Source organism: Ornithodoros turicata, chromosome 4 (genome assembly GCF_037126465.1).
Source record: "Ornithodoros turicata isolate Travis chromosome 4, ASM3712646v1, whole genome shotgun sequence".
NCBI classification, from domain to species: domain Eukaryota; kingdom Metazoa; phylum Arthropoda; class Arachnida; order Ixodida; family Argasidae; genus Ornithodoros; species Ornithodoros turicata.
The window spans coordinates 76,162,992-76,180,026 of record NC_088204.1 but is presented as its reverse complement, the minus strand read 5'-3'; the positions used below and the strand labels follow the sequence as shown (position 1 = coordinate 76,180,026).

At 47.0% G+C, this 17,035-nt stretch overlaps 2 protein-coding genes across 5 annotated transcripts in view; one reads left to right on the top strand and one right to left on the bottom strand.

Moving 5' to 3' along the window:
• LOC135391904 (chaoptin-like) overlaps positions 1–17,035 on the top strand; it is a 355,781-nt gene that overhangs the window by 206,560 nt on the left and 132,186 nt on the right. The gene's annotated exons all lie outside the window — the stretch shown is intronic.
• LOC135391903 (chaoptin-like) overlaps positions 1–17,035 on the bottom strand; it is a 45,272-nt gene that overhangs the window by 15,539 nt on the left and 12,698 nt on the right. The gene's annotated exons all lie outside the window — the stretch shown is intronic.

Below are 17,035 nucleotides of genomic sequence, written 5' to 3'. Positions count from 1 at the left end.
TCACTCGCTCGCTCGTTCATAAAGTGCTTTATCATTTTGATAATTGCAGCCAATAGGGCGAGTGATGTCCGCCGCCTTTCTTGAAGGTTGTCTCGTTGTATCATAGTGTGTCCCCGAGCGGCACAATGTACTGAAAGTCGAGTGCAATAGGGGTGGACGGGTAGGTGGAAGACCTTGAACAGACTCTTGAAACTAAGGAACATTGATAAGACACATACCGTCCACTCCTATTGCACTCGACTTTCAGTACATTGTGCTGCTTGGGTCTGTGTTTCAGCAAGTGAAGTCTGGTTGAAAGATACGGCTGGTGTCGTCCAATCTGTGTCTTCCAAGTTTTCGTATTCCGTTAATTACCGCCGCTTCTGTACAAGTACAAGCTTATTTAGCCCATAAATATAAGTAGCTATAAAAAAAAGTGAAAAGGGTTTTAGCCGTGGAAGTGTCGCCGCGATGAAAAGCGGCGTCAACGTTAATGTGTTTCGGAAACGCCAGGTGGGCGTAGGAACCAGACGCTTTTTTTGTTGTCGTTGTTGTTGTTATTACGTATTAAAAGACAACAGTGTTCCCCTGTAGTTTGTACACTGTACGTAAACATTTGAATATGTTTGTCTCTTTAAGACAGTTAATGCTACCCGTCAAGCTTTTGATGCCGTTCACAGCCGTTCATAAATCTCGAGCGCTTTTTAGCGGACGGTATCGTCGAATTTGAATCGTTCGCGTCAATTAGGTTCGAATAAACGGAAGTGCATCTCCGACAGCGTGTGATGTGGTGTGTCTCGCTCTGTAGCAGCATCGTCATCATCATCCCCCGCGCACCAATGATCAAGGCGCGCGGGTAATAAAACACGACTGCACAGCCAGCTCGGGCCGTTGTTCGGCTGGCCGGCCTTTCCTCACGTCTGTGTACTGTCTTGTGCCTCTAGCACTACATTGGTGACCCGAACAATTTCTCGAACAATCCCAACCCTGGCATGGTGGAGCGGCTTCACCGTCAGCTAAAAGCCGCCCTCCGGGCGTCGCCTCAAGTCCCGTGGACCGAAGTTCTCCCCATTGTCCTTCTCGGGATCCGATCGGCTTTCAAACCCGACTTGGGTTGCTCAACAGCCGAGTTGGTCTATGGAACCTCATTGCGACTCCCCGGCGACCTCATCTCTGCCGCAGCGAACCCCGCAGCCGTACCACCAGCCGGCTATGTGTCCCGCCTACGAGACACGATGAATGCTCTTCGTCCCAGCCCCACCCGCACACCACGCATTGCCACCGGTTTCCAGCACCCCGCCCTCGAAACATGCTCGCATGTTTTCCTTCGGTGCGACGCCGTGAGGAAACCCTTGCAACAACCCTACTCTGGTCCTCACGCCGTACAGCACAGAGCCTCCACCCACTACACCATCCTGGTCAGCGGCCGAGAACAAACTGTCGCGCTGGAACGTCTCAAGCCAGCTTTCCTCGAGGCCCCTCAAGAAACATCCAACGCTTGCTCCATCGGTGTTTCTCCGGACCTGGAACTTGGCAATCCCACTAGCCCTCCCCATCGACCCCCCCTCCAGTCCTGCTGCCCGCCGCAACAACCGCAAATGCACCCTCGCCCCCGAGTTTCCTGGGCACCACACCTCCACATCGCTCATTACCTTCCGGCCACTCGCTAGGGGGGGAGCCCTGTAGCAGCATCGTCATCATCATCCCCCGCGCACCAATGATCAAGGCGCGCGGGTAATAAAACACGACTGCACAGCCAGCTCGGGCCGTTGTTCGGCTGGCCGGCCTTTCCTCACGTCTGTGTACTGTCTTGTGCCTCTAGCACTACAGCTCCACAGCGTTTCATCATATTCCTCACTAACTTGCTACTGTTTTCACCTATATTTAAAGATTTCAACTTTGAACGGCTCTTTAGAACCAGAGCCGTAGCGACGGGGGGTGGGGGCGAGAGGGGGGGGGGGGCAGCCGCCCTGGGCACCCTCGCAAGGGAGGGCTCAAGAGCGGCAGGCCCTGGCTGGTTGTTGGTTGGACAGGATAAAACGGCAACGAAGAGAATTTGAATTAACGATCTCGGCAGTGTAAATAAGCGTTTTCATTTCTTTGTTTACGGGGCTTCTGACGGCAGTGGGAGGGTGGGGTGGGGTGGGGGGGGGGGCGCTACAGATTTACCCTGCCCTGGGCGCAAACTTGCCTCGCTACGGCTCTGTTTAGAACGTAGAAATTACTACAGAAAGCCTCGCTGTATCTCCGCGACTGAACCATGCACATCATATTAAGTCTCACGAAAAAAGAGAGATAGAGAGAGGGAAAAAAGGGAGTGTTTATTCGGAAGTGAAACATGCCAAACGGAAAGGTCAGTCAAACGCAAGGTCGACTTGTTACTCCATAAAAAAAAAACAAGAAAGAAGCGATAATAACAAAGAGAAAGAAGATTCACTAGTGGATTGTTACTAATTATTTAGAGCGAGCTGAGACGTTCAAAAAGCTCGCGTATTATACCAGCCGTTTGGCAACCATGTTACTCGGAGTTACTCCTTCGTTATCTTTGAAGCAACGCTATAGTTGCGAGCGAATTAACTTTGGAGGTCTGGTCATTAAGTTCTTAGGAAAAATGGAGAGAGAGAGAAGATGGAAATTCGAAAGAGTTATCGATTGTTACGCAAAAAAAAAGAAAGGAAGAAGAAGTGCGAAAGAAAAAGCGAGAAAAATGAAAGAAAGGGTATGAAGCGTTAATGATCCGGCAAGTGATGTATCTACGTAATGCTCGGATCATGATTGTGTTGCTCTCTTATAAGGTGCCGACACATACGGAGAGCCTACACTACTAATTGGATTAGCCGCGAGCGAATTTAAAGCAGTTCACGTAGGTTGGGGCTGTTCCGCGTCAAGAAACTACTCTAGGAGATTTAGCAATTTTTCATTGAACCTCTGACATTTAGAGGCGGCGCCTTTTTGTTTCTGCTGACGTTACCCGTTGTAGCGTTTCGCCGTCCAAAAAAAAAAAAAACCGCGTCATCCTAGTTTGTGATAAGCCTGTCTCTTATATTGTCACCAAGGATTTCACGATTGAGGAAGCCTGAACTTGGGCTCAAGTTGAACTGTTGGAGTCGTGTCGTGGTCCTATATTTTATGTGCCCAAGCCACGTGGCCCAAGCTCAGGCTTCGTGGATATGTCATCCTGCTTGCCTGCATTTATGCCATATTCTATGTCACCAAAGATTTCCTATAATTTTTCAACATTGCGCCACAGATTTCAGCACAAATAAAGTCGTGCGCGATATTATGATTGATCTTGCTGTTGATGAGAAGGATACGTCCTCTTGCGTCCGCACATTTTGAGTTAGCACCTTCGCTATTGGCGCATATAGTTTTCACTTTGTATACATCAGGTGTGCAGGTAGTGGGTTCGATTCCTGCCACCGGATGTGCTGTCTGAGGTTTTCCCTCGGTTTTTCGAAGACTTTCCAGACGAATATGTCGGCACAGTTCCCCCTGAAGTTAGCCCAGGACGCATACTAACCCCCCCCCCTGTCCCCTACTCCTTCCTGATGTCGTCTCTCGATATGTCCACATCTGTACGAAGACGGCTCATCGCCACAGTTGCTTCGCGGCGCTAACACGAAATAAAAAAGAAACTACTGCTACGAAAAATCCACGAAATTTGGCCGGTGCAAAGAGAAATTTGCTCGGTCGCATCTTTTCTGCTTAAAATCGATACACATCCCGGTGCATGGCGACACTTAAGCACCTCCTAGATACGTTGTCAGAGTTGTTAAACGTTGACAGAGGGCAACCACCTCCTGCTTGTATTGCAACCTGCATGAACAGAGTTTGTGTAGCTCCGGCAATCAAGCGCCGGAAAAATCCGGTTTCGGAGGTGGTGGTGGGGGATATATTTATTAGGAATGGACAAAAGATGGGGGGAAAGTCAGCCAAACGGGACGCCGGCTTGCTACTCACCAAAGAAAAATAAACGGAAGAAGAATAAAATAAATAAAAATGGCAAAGAAAAAGATGACTAACAAACGGTGAAAGAAGGATGAGATGGATTACAGAAAAAGAAATTAGAAAAGAAATGAATGAATGAAGAAGAATTAAAAAAAAAAGAAACATGAAGGTTAATGCGTTGAGGGTGAGAGTGGGGCACCGAAGAATGAGACGGCACGACTAGAGTTCACAAGCTGCTCATGAGACCTGTATCGCTCGGGTGAGCTATGTAAGCGCCTAAAGGGCATCTACGATTTTATTTATTTATTTGTTTTATTTATTTGTTGGCATTTTTATGGTGCCCATGAACAGCAGTTGCCTAGGTGATGGCGCACCCCAAATACGAACACAGTCAACAACATAATAGAAACTAGTAAAGGTAATAGTGGCACGTCTAAAAATGGGAAAATACTCAAGTACAGAAATACAGGGTCTGGAACAGAGGTAAATGTGCGCTCACAACATATCAAAGTCAACAGAAAATCACACTGGAGTTGCAATTGTAGAGATGAAAGATTTAAAGTTCGCAAAAATGTCCAAATCGCACTCACGAGAGATATTATTAAAAGTAGCCATAACACGTGATAAAGGACAGCTACCACAATGCCTATCGACACGAAATGCGTGTGCATATCTAAGCACCTTAGCAGGGGCGTTAAAATGGACGAGGGAGAGAAGTGCTGGGCAATCAAATCTAGAATGGATTACATTATATAGAAAAACAAAATCGTGACACCTACGACGAAGTGACAGTGTTCTAAGTTTAAGTTTATTAAGCAAATGATAATAACCGTAGTACGTGCTGATTCCGACGTACCTATCGTAAAATATTCGAATGAAACGCCGCTGAACATTTTCGATCATTTGCTGTCGTGAGGCGTTAACTGGGTTCCATGAAACAGAGGCAAATTCTAAGTGAGGTAGGCGGAGAAAACAAGATGGATTCCAAAATGGCTTCGTAATACGCGCAATGAGGCCGAGCTTTCTCATGGCATCAGATGTTATCTTTTCCACGTGTGAATTAAAAGACAAAGATGAATCCAAAAAGACGCCGAGGTCGCGAACGACACTTTCTCGCCTTATTGGCGAAGATTGAAGGGTGTACGTGTAATCACACCTTTGAGCTTTTTTTGCAAAAAGATATCGTAATTGTTTTAGCTGCATTCAGCATAAGCAAGTTGTCTGCAGACCACTGGTGTGCAGCAGTAATGTCATCTTGGAGGAGAGAACAATCATTTGTACAGGAGATCTCGCGGTAAACTTTCAGATCATCTGCGTATTGAAGAAGGTAAGAGTGCTTAATACAGGAGGATAGGTCATTCACAAAAACGTTAAACAACAAAGGACCAAAATTTGAGCCCCGCGGCACGCCTGACAAAGATCTGTATGGATTAGAATAGTGACTGCCTATTCGTACATATAGTTTAGCCTCATACAAAGGTAAGATGCAAACCATGAGCAAACTGTATCAGATATACCGTAATGTGACATTTTACTCAGGAGCAGCGTGTGGGCGATTGAGTCAAATGCCTCCGAAAAGTTAAGATAGACTGAATCAACCTGCGAAGACGAGATTTTCAAGTAATATAAATATACCGACAGAAGTGGGATTCGTTACCAGAAAACGACATTCGATGGATGCAAGACAGCCGCATTTTTTCTCTTCTTCACATCATCATCATCATCATCATCATCTAACTGCCGAGAGACGCGGAAAAGAACGGACCAATATTGCGGAGACTCTTTCGGAACCATGCAACGTTTCTTAACGTTTTTATGGGGACGTTTCTTTCTTCCCATGCCGGATCGACAGTGCGTATTCTTGCCGTGTGCCGTGGCATGTCGCCAGAGAAGAATGCATAACTAGAGAGTTTTAGAATAAGAGGTGCACACACACACACACACACATAAAGATACGATGATGAGATGGCGCTGAATAAGAGGTGCCATTTTAGCGTAGGAAATCAACTTTATAAGATATACGTTTGCCCACCGGTAACGGGAAACACAAGCGTCTTGGGCTTGCAGTACCGTCAGGATGCAGTCACTTTGCATACGAAATTAATTCCTTTAGAAAAATACGAGGTTATGTCCCAAATGTAGCAGATCTGTGCACTGTCTTATTAGTTAGTTGATTTCGTCCAAGATACAACAAAAGATAATGCGAGCGGAAGGACAGGTTAAGCATAGCGAGTTTAATAGACAGCCATCGTTACAATCCAGTACGTTCCTCTGGTGCCAACAAAAGCGAGGAAACAACTACGCCTAAGGTGTTTGTGAACAAATGATGTCATAGCGTCCGACAGCGCCACCAATTTGGTAGAGTTGAACTACGCTCGAAGCTAGCGGCGAACAAGGTCGCGCCCGAAAGTCACGGTCTTGAGGGGATTACGATGATCCCTGAAAGGGACGCGACCTTCGGTCCTACTTTTCTTTCAATAGGAGGCAGCGAACAAGTGCCCATTCGTAGAACCCAGCTCTCCCTTCCGATCTGTCTACCAACGTCATGAGAACGTTTCTCAGGTAGAGGTTTATTCGTGGAACCCAGCCCTCTCCTTCCGATTTGTTTCGGTTTCAGTCTGTCTACCAACGTCACGATGATGTTTCTCTGGCAGAGGTCTATTGACGTGCCAACGAAGCGCAAGGGTTATCATTCGTCTCAGCCGGGCACGTGACTGCGGATGAGTGCTGCCGTCTGTCGTGGTACAGCGTAGAGCCACATGGCGTTGCGGGCGGAGGAGGATCCCCCACAAGTCTCCGACGACATCTGGTACTGTCCTGCAGGATGTGCATCGGGATGTCGTTTTCAGTACAGTGCTGTACAGCTTTGGTCGATACAGTTCGACACATTCGTGTTGTGCTGTCACGCAACGTAAACAACAACAACATATATATTGTGATGATGAAGTGGGGAGGTTTTCCACTCTAGGAGTGGAACGCTACCCCATAGCTAGGGGTCTAATATGAGTGGTGACAACGTAAAGTGCTTAGACATGTACGGGATACTTAAATATTTGCCCCCACATATGCGCTGCAAAGGAACGGGTAACGGAAGCTTCGGAATCCTGCAATCCCAGTGGATTGATATAAGTTGTCTACAGTTGACAAAAAAAAAAAAAAAGAAAAAGCCAGGCCGGCCACAAAGAATACCGGTGTATCGAACGCGTATACAAATGAAAATCCGAATGAAAGAAACATTGACTGCAAGATGATGATGATGATGATGATGGTAAATGAAAAAATATGGAGATGTGACGTGATATGTGTGTGTGATGTGATGCGATTTACTGCATATGCGGGTGACTTCCCTTGCTCCAACATTTTGATCGCATTCATCATAAGCACTTATTTCGCCAGTTGACATTTACCTTTATTGGATTTCGTAAAGCGACGAGAAATAGACAAAAAAAGAAAGAAAGAAAGAAAAACGAGACTGGAGTCAGCAATAAAATAAGAGACACTATAGGGACACACTTCGGTTAATGCGCTATATAGTATACACAGATATTCGATATAGGTTGTCACGTCGCAAAGTAAGTGCGGCTCTTCTATTTTATTTTTCGTTACCCGAGCAGCAACAGCTTATGCTGTGTCGGCAAAATTTTTCTTTTTTTTTCTTGAGGGGGGGGGGGGGGAGACAGTTAGTTGAGAAAAAAGATCGAGTGACGTCACAAAGACTAAAAAGAAGAACGACTTCCACGCAAGTAAACGTAACGCGATACGGGGAAGAAAAAAAAAACATTTCGGACAGAGAAAAGGCGTGACGATGATACGAAGAGAAGACACGATAGAGCGAATGGGTAGCAAAAAATAAAAATACCAATCCTATCTTCCTCGCCTGATGGTGTTAAATTTTAAAGCGTCTCTTTTTTCGCTCGGTGAGCGATTTTCTCTAGGAGCTATCCCAACGGCTATCGGAGAGCAGTTTGCTTACTGAGGGGGACCCTCTTCGTTTTCTCGGCTTAGATTTCTCTATACTAAGTGGATTGAGAGGCTCGACTGTGCCCCGGGTCAAGAGAGAGAGCAGTGTCCTAATGCGGGATTTCGTTGTCAATTTCCGAGTGGACAGCTACCGTACTCTCTCTTTATTGTAAATCTGTCGAAAATACTTTGAGAGGCGGCTCTTGTAGAGTGTGGGGGGAGGAGGAAAGGTTTATGTCGGTGTTAGGGAGCATTCTCTGTGCGTTATATCTCAGTATCGTAGTTGATGCGTTAAATAGAGAATTGTCATCATGTAAAATACTTTACTACTCCGGCTTACGTAACAATATAAAACAAAACAGTAGACGTTTCGACACCTATATGCAGGAAAGCCTAAAGACCGCACCCCGCCGCAGCGAGTAACACGTTAAAAAGCGTGTAACGAGTAACACGTTTTAAAGAACGTAGAAGGGACGTTGCCAAGGCCACGAATGCCACACGAATGAAGACCGAACTGGTTGCCCAGGCAGCACAATGTACTGAAAGTCGAGTGCAATGGGGGTGGACGGGTAGGTGGAAGACCTTGAACAGACTCTTGAAACTAAGGAACATTGATAAGACACATACCGTCCACCCCTATTGCACTCGACTTTCAGTACATTGTGCTGCTTGGGTGATCACTGTTGGGGTTTGCGGACACGTGTTTAATTTTTATAACGCAAAAACCTTGGCACGGGAGACACGATGGGGCCCAAGAAAGTTGTTAGAATCCTTGTTTATTATTAGACGTGATGTATCAGCCTGTAACACAAACCGGCGCCCCCTACCGAAAGTGTACAGCGCCCTCCTGGATAAATAGGTTGACGTCGCCATGATGCCGCCTGTATAGATGGCGAAACGTCTACTGTTTTGTTGTTTTATATTGTTATGTAAGCCAGAGTAGTAAAGTATTTTACATTATGCCTTCATCTCCCGGCTTTTCGAGTATATTTTCGTAGAGAATTGTGACTCTCTCACTCACTGTCTCTGTAACTCGCACTCTTCGAAATGGTTAGAGTGGAAGCTGCCGTGTAAACCAGAATATAGGTGGAACGTTTCTCAAATTTGTATTTTTCAAGACATGCACTGAAACAAGCTGACTGTCATCACCAGTCATGCACCAGTCATTGGCAGAAATGTAATGTATCTCTGCCTCGACGGGGCTTCAGTTTCCTTTGCAAGGGCGCATAAAATCAAAATAAATAACTAAAAAGCTACGAGAATCGCCGCACTGTGTGCGTACTCCTCTATCGTGTGTGTGTGTGTGTTTAAAAGTTAGATTTCGTAAGTTGGGTTAGGGGAAGGGGGGCAAGTTGAAACATTTTTTTTTAGAAAACCGTCCTAATTCGAAACGTACTTGGGGGTGTAGGCGTTTCAGTGCACTAGCTGCACTGTTGATCCCTTTGGATACTGTGGAATAAAAATGACGCGAATATTTCGTGACAGTATGGCCAAAACTTTTAATACGCAACCGGAGGCAGTGTGTTTCCAAAGGCCCCAATCTTGGGGCACGTAGCAACAGGCTACGGGTATGTTCATACAATTGGGTATTGCATAAAGCAGGAATCAGGGATTTGCTGTGCAGTCGCGGCAAGCGTATAATAGGTCTTTGTTACTAGAATCCCAATGTGACCAGCCTTTGCAAACCTTGCATTGAACCCAGTCCTGGTTCGGTTCGTACTTCTCATGTCACACTAGACTGTAATATTCTATGAAGTCATCCACAACAGAGTAAAAAAGTATGTTGGTTCGTTGTTTTCTTCTTTCTGCTGATCCCACTGCTTGCCGTTGCCAGTTGTCTCCGTGGTGTTCGACGATGAAATTGGGCAACTTCTTGGTCACTCCACGATAGATTTATTTACACGATGATATTGACAGTCAAGACGTTCATCCTGAGACGTCCGTTCGCCTCGGAATCCGTTAGCCAAGTCTCATCCTGTTCCCACTTTCCCGCTCATGGCGTTGTTTTTTGGTCCCCAATGGGCGCGTTAGGTTCGTGCTCCGGGAACATTCCCTCTTTCAGGGGATCACTTAACACATCCAAAGTGACTTCCGGTGCACGTTCCCGGGTGCACCCTGCGCACCCCTTCTTCGGAGCCGGGGAGCCGGAGAACGCTGGGGAAGAGCGAGGCCAGTTCCGGAGCGTGACGCATTTCCGGTGTACTGCCTTTCGAAATGGCGCAACCGTTGGAACACGTTGCAACCGTCCATGCTCTTTGTGTTTCCGGAATCATCGGATGTCAGCGGTAAATAGTTATACGATTATAGAGGACTGCTATGGTCTACTGCTATGTTTACTTAAAAGCAGACGACAAAAGAAAGCTCGATAGGCGGCGCGCGCTCAGCGGCTCTGGCGCTCGGCTTCCGGATAGGCTCACAAACACCATTAAGTAGAGGCACCAAGGGTATGTTCCCCTGAAAACCCGGGTTATGGCGCTGGGGAGCCTGCTTAACGCGCCCATTGATGGCCTTCCCTTCGCATGGCCTATGTTACACGCTTGACAAAAACAATACACCCCGTACAAACGTTACCTCGGCTGACCAAACCAACCTCGAACCCGGAGATTTATAGCGTCCTGTTTGCTACACAGAACCATTGGGAGAACCCCTCACTGTAACTTGATCTCCCGTGTTTCTGCGCCAAACTGTAGAAGCAATATCCAGACCCTATAAATGCTAGGAACGAGGGTGGCATCTTCAAAGTGTCCGGCCGTGTTCTCCGAAAGCGCGGGGAAACATAGAAGTAAAAATATAAGAGGAACCAACCATTTCAGTCGCACAGCAGGTTGCAACTTTACAAACAGTATTTGGGCGCCGTTTATTCCTGGGACGTCCTATAGGCTTTGCTCTGCTCAATGTTTGCTGTGTCTTGCAATTTGCCCCATAGCGGCATGGCACCGGTAAACGCCATTTTGCCCTCGAGCGAGACGCCATAAGTTACTAGAGTTTGGGAAGTTAATATACTGCAAAAGAGGGACCTACAAGTACGTCCCATCTTTCGTGCTTCTTGTGCAAGCATTCTCGAGCACACAGACAATAAGTGTAGTCAGAGAAAATTTGCTTTTGATGCCAGGAACCACTTTTTGTTGTCTCGGGGGCGATCCGCTCTACGTAGCACCGTGACGCTTTTCTGAATGGAGCAGAAGTGTATGGAACGACGTTACCGTCGAAAGGTGGAGCTGCTTGCGCCAGACAAGGACCAGAAAAGTTGACTGTTTCAGTGTACCCCGTGCTTCAATGTGCCCCCATTTCTCTCGCCGATTTATGTTGCAGCTTACACGATGTTCTTGTCACTTTTTTTTTTTTGCCAGTGCGTCCAGCAAGACGAGTGTAGTACCACAACAACGCAAACGCCAAAAAGCAGAGCCGTTTATGGGGAGAGTTTGGTCATTCTTTGATCTTTTGCCGCACGGGGATGGGGAGCCGCTGTGATGTCAGAGCCGTCAATGCTCCGCCCACTCGACCGGGATGAAAAGCGAGCCGCGGCGACACGGGGATGATTTCAGGGCTGTGCCTCTGCTCCAAAATGGCGGAATGGTAGATTTCAAGGCGGTAGCTCTGATCCAAAATGGCGCCACTGGCCTTGGCGCCGCCCATAGTGTGACGTCAAATGGCGCGCTTTGGGTCAGGCTCCTCCCCATGGCCAAACTCTCCAGAGACTCTCTACAGCTCTGCCAAAAAGAGTCCTAAAGCGACATCTTTCTGTGGCTCTTTCAGTATAGGCTTCACCTTTGGGCACCCTCGCATCCAGCGGCTCTCTTTTCAATCCCGTTCTATCTCATTACTCTCGCTCCAAGGTTTGCTTTCATTCCGCTGAACAGCACGTGTCCATTCAAACCTGTCTCCTTTCAGCCGCACTTCACTCTCATTTATTTTCTCATTTCTTCTTGATTGTCGTTACCCTCCGAAAGCGCACCTCTGCATCCCCCTAAATGCCCCATTTATGTCCCCCCACCTAAAGACGCCGGGTCCACGCGCTACACACCCGTGCCTGCTCAGAATAAAGATTTCTACCGCGCCCCTCTATTGATGCACACACTCCTTCTTTCTTTGGTACATGTCACAACCTCCCTCAATATCGTGAAACCGAAACCAAAGCAAAAAATGCACACAACCTCCCAGTTATGTGTCGCTCGCGTGAAATACAGCGACGTTCGTTCTCCCCGCTCGTTTCAGCGTGAAAGGCAAAGTGCGTCGACAACCATGTGTCCGCTGGCCCCCTTGTTTCTGCAACGACAGCGAGCAGTCGTCTGCTACTCGTTGTTTCGGTTTCTGGACTGATTTATTTGGATCGTGAACGTTTGTGTGTGCGTTCGAGAGAGAGAGAGAGAGAGAGGGGGAGGACGGGGAAGTCTCTTTTATACGCGACGTTGTCGTCTGCTTTCGTTGGGTTTCGTTTTGCTGATTGGTTCTTTTGTGCTGGCGCGGTAAGTGAAGGCGTGTTGCTGTCGTCTGCTGTTAAAGGTGGCGGCCATTCTTCCACTCGTGACGACGAACGATACCCTTTGGGTTTCTGTTTCTTTCATTCGTTTCCGATTGTGTGCTTCGATGTAGGGCGCCCTTCTGGCTGTACGGTGGCTAATAGGGTGCTTGTAAGTTTGCTTTGCTTTATACCGCCTTTGTACGTGCGTCCGGCGAAAGAGTCGTTTTCAGAAGTGGCCGCGAGAGGTTCTTTCGAGAGCTTGTTACTTCTTTAGTTTCGCGCCCTTCGAGAGGCAGCCTCCGTTAGGAGAAGGCGAAAATAAAAGTTTTGTGGTCTGGTTTAATGGAACGGGAGGCCGGAAACATTGTAAGAACAGTAAAATGGAAAGAGGCTGAAAGCTGACGTTGTCGTCGTCGTACAGTTACTACGAAGAGAGGGCACGTTGTCTTTTTGAATAAGCTTGCGAACATGCAGTTTGAATGTAGTATCTAGGGATGTATGTGACGGCATTCCGGTAAAAAAAGCCCCGTAAAAAAAAAAAAAACAGGCTGCACCGTTCATTTTTGGGGTCTTTTTTGATGAGATGTCGCGTAACATTTCCACGATGGGCTCGAGCTATGGATTGTCGGTGTAGCGCCACAAGATTTCCGACACTTAATGTCGCTTCTAGAATTTTGTTAAACTGCCCGTTTATGCCCTATACTCAAAACTGGGTCACGGATAATTACGTTTACACGTGCCTGTCAAACTTCTTACAGTCCCAGCAGGCAGAATCGCTGGGAAATAGGACGCCACCAACCGCAGAAGCACCAAGTTGTAACTCGCTGTTCCTCCTGCAAAACATATAGGGCTGTAATCTTGCGAAAAGAAGAAGTAGGTGGAAAAATTGTGTTTTCTACCCGTCTTCGTTCCTGTTGTTCTTTTATAAAAAAAAGGAATTGTAGAAGTCTTGCGAACGTGCGACTTCCTTCGTCTTCTATTCCACCTCGTGTCGTCCGTCATGAGGTTAGCCTCGCGACTTTTCCGCCTTTCGAACTTCACCATTTCTTATTCCCGCAGCCAACAATACACATGCACATACGCAATTGTACGCGACAGCGAAGTAAAAGAAAAGACGGAGACGCATGACAAATCTGCCTCGCACAGAGGGCGCTGAAAGCCGTCGTGTGCGCACAGAAAACGAAAGTACGAGAAGTCCAAAAGAAAGGACACAACAACAGGGTGTTCGCTTCTGTGACCCGGGATAAATTTCGTTTGCAGAATGGGAGGCCTCGATGCGCACACTTTCCAACCAGAGTATTTTTTCCCCCCCTCGATTTTACTCTTTTTATTTATTTAGAGTTAGTGTTGTGTTGTCTTTTTCCCTTACGGGTCGTTCATCTTTCTTTTTCCCTTTCCCGAGGCTATGTTTCCCCTGAGGGGAGATGTTCTCTCAAGGGTCGTAAGTCGCAGTCTTTGCCCCCCCCCCCACTCTCTCTCCCTCTCTCTCTTTCTGGTTGCTGTGATCGTCGATGATGTACATCGAATTCGAAATATGTGTTTACATTGAGGCATCGGTGGTGGTACATGTCGAAGAGGGGCCACGTACTCTTATTTGGGTGGCGAACCAATACCCAACCGAACCCTGACTCAACGGAAGAGTTGCTCTGCTTGTGTGAGAGTGTGAATGATTGGTCCGATTGAAAAATGTTCACTTTCGTGACTATATTCATTATTTATTCATTTAAAAAATTCGTGACTTCGAACACAATATTTTTTTTTCTGTCGTTTTTCATAAAAAGAACGAAGATATGGAATGGGTGGTGGTGGAACTGCTTGCCGTACTCTACCACGCTCATGCTGGCAACGTCGCGACTATCGCAGGGGGAGATCGTTCGTCCTGGGCCGACTTCACAGGGAACTGTGTCGACACTTGTCTGATAGCGTCTGAGAAAAACTTAGGGAAAACACATAGACAGAACAGCTGGCGCACGGATAACAAGAAACGGAAGGAATATCGTGGACTGGATGATAGAACCGCTTCTTCCAATTCTTCCACGTGGACAACAACAGTCACGTCAGGTGCAGAAGAAGATTGCAACTCAACTTTGGTGAGTGATTGAATCGTAACCAGCGCGGGTGATTACATATTGGAATTAACTAGATGATAAATTCGTGGCAATTTTTATCTGTTAAGCGATCGCTTGTAGTAAAGTTGCTTTTCGAAGACATTTTTCCTTGGATAAACGTCCGACTGTTGCTTAAAGATGAAGGAAACTCCTCCTTAAACTCCGAGGACAAACACGTCTTCATGAGATAAAGCATATTTGACAGGCTGCGATATGAGAGAGGGTAATGAGTGACGTAATCAAAATTAAGCGCAAGTAAATGAGCGCGCATCCAGCTGTTAAGGGGTAGATAAATAGATAAAACTGCTGCTCTCGATTGTCGAAGAAGGCTGGCCCTGGCAGCGTGCTAATTTTCTCGCTGTGTTGATTTCGTCTCTGTCTATCTTCTCCCGTACTGCAGCCAATCCAATCTTGCTCACCCTCTGCAGACGAAATCCGTCGCGATGTTTATGGAGTTAGCTCCGGGATGTTGACGGCGTCTTGAACCACAATTTGCATGACAACGGCCATACCGCAAAGAAAGAATTTCTGTTGCGCACGAAACTCCATGTCACGATCGCATCCTCCCATAAAAATCCGATTTTTATCTTCAGTTGGATGAATGCACCGCGGATGAATACTGCGCGTCCGTCGTAAATAAGTACGGTTATTGCCGCTTGTAAAGCTGAGCACGCAAAGTCCCCATACGACTCGTAACGCCGCACAATGCCGTCGGCGAAAGACGGAATGCATCCTTTATCCTCGTGTGGAAATATATCTCATCCACATTTTTTCTCTCACGTGAGCGAAAAAAAATAAGTAGGGATGGGAATAACCAATCGCAAACTGCGTAACATTTTTAACGAGCCAATGGGGAGTCTGCGCCGAATTCAGAGCTCATTTTACGTTCACTATGTGCGGAAGACGGCTGTGACGCGCAGAGCCCACAGGGAGCAATTTTGTCGAGAACCTCGTCGAACTAAACACTTTCACCTATCCAACCGCAAATTTTCTAAATTGGAAATTTTATATTTTTGTCCGTTCTTTACCTCATCTTTTTTCCGTTTTTGTCATTGATTTCCTGAAACGCATTATTCGTTTCGTTCTGTATGCTGATGTAGCCGCGCTAATATGACAGCCCGTTTCGTATCCCGTCGTCTGCTACTTCCAGCATGTCGTCTGATATTCCGCGTGACGCTGCATGACGTAATCGCATTTGGCGGGCTCACTCAACTTGCTAGGTGTCGTTGTCGTTGACGTTAACGGACGTGTGCTTTCGGTCAGTGTCTGAAAACGAAAAGAAAGAAAAGGGGAGGAAGTGAAGCACTTACTCGTTTTCCCGCAGGCGATTTTTGCGTGAAGCAGACGACATGTTGTTTCATCGTCTGCTCGGAAAGGAAAGCGTCGTCTGCGTCCGTTTCCGATTGCTTGTGTTGTGTGTTCCGGTTGGTTAGGAGCGCGGCCATTTTCTGTGGACGGCAACGGTGGAAATGGACCAGCAAATAGGTTTTGCGGACGGATGATTCGTATGCACTGAGTGCGCGGCGTTTCTGCCCCGTTGTCCACGATGATTTTTCGCGAAAGTGTCGGTGTGGTGCTTTCCTGTATTGACGTGTGGCGGTAACAGTGCACTGCTCTGACCTAAACAGGTGTGGTTCTGAATCTGTTTCACAAGTACGATGAAAGGATGTTTCAGCATAATACCTCTATACCATGAGCTGCCATGGCCAGGTTTGAGTAAAGAATTAATCATGTGGGTGTTATTACAGTGTATTTGTTTTGAGCGTTGTGTTTATAAGGCTATATGAGTTAAGTTTCTGAACTTGGATATAAAGCTTGACATTTGTGTTCAGTGTATGACCAACATGGGTAAATAATCGAAGAGAAATTAGGAACTCATGAATGACAGTACAGATATGGAGCGGCGGTATAGTGCGGCGGCGTTACGTCATCAATGACGTAGGGGCGCAGGTGGTCTATGCACATAGAGGGCCTCGCTATACTGTGCTGCTTAACAATATATATATATGAGCAACGTCGCACGTTTAGGATAAGTAGATTCCGATTGCACGCGTTCATCACCCATTGAACAGATTTTGATCTGAGGCGGGTTAAACGCATTCTGTCCCCGAATTAACTGTGCACCTTATTGCATATGAATCCCACCGAGAAAAGAAGGGGAAAGATCTTTTTGCGGTTGTATTTGGCGCTGCCCATCCCGCGTCTGAGGTAGAGGGATGTAAGAAAAATCGTCCCCAGGAAAAAGTGTCCCCTGGAGAAATCGTCCCCGCAAGAAAAGTATAGTATAGTAGCAAGTATAGTAGCGCAGCGTTGCGCGGGTGCCCAGCTGTGTGGAGCCCCTAACCTGATGGTGAACTGTCAAAAACAAGCCTAAGCTAACCTAGGACCCGGTTCTAGCCTAGTTTCCCACCGGGGACGATTTTTCCGCATCCCGAGGTCGAGCAGTCGCTTTGCTTCCTTCCGCGCCAATAAAAGTGCTGCGCTGATCTGACGTCACAAGGCCAAAGAAGTGACTGGGGGAGATCGCAGCCGTACCCTTGCAAACTAATTTTCTCGGGAAATACGCGCTTCCCAAAAG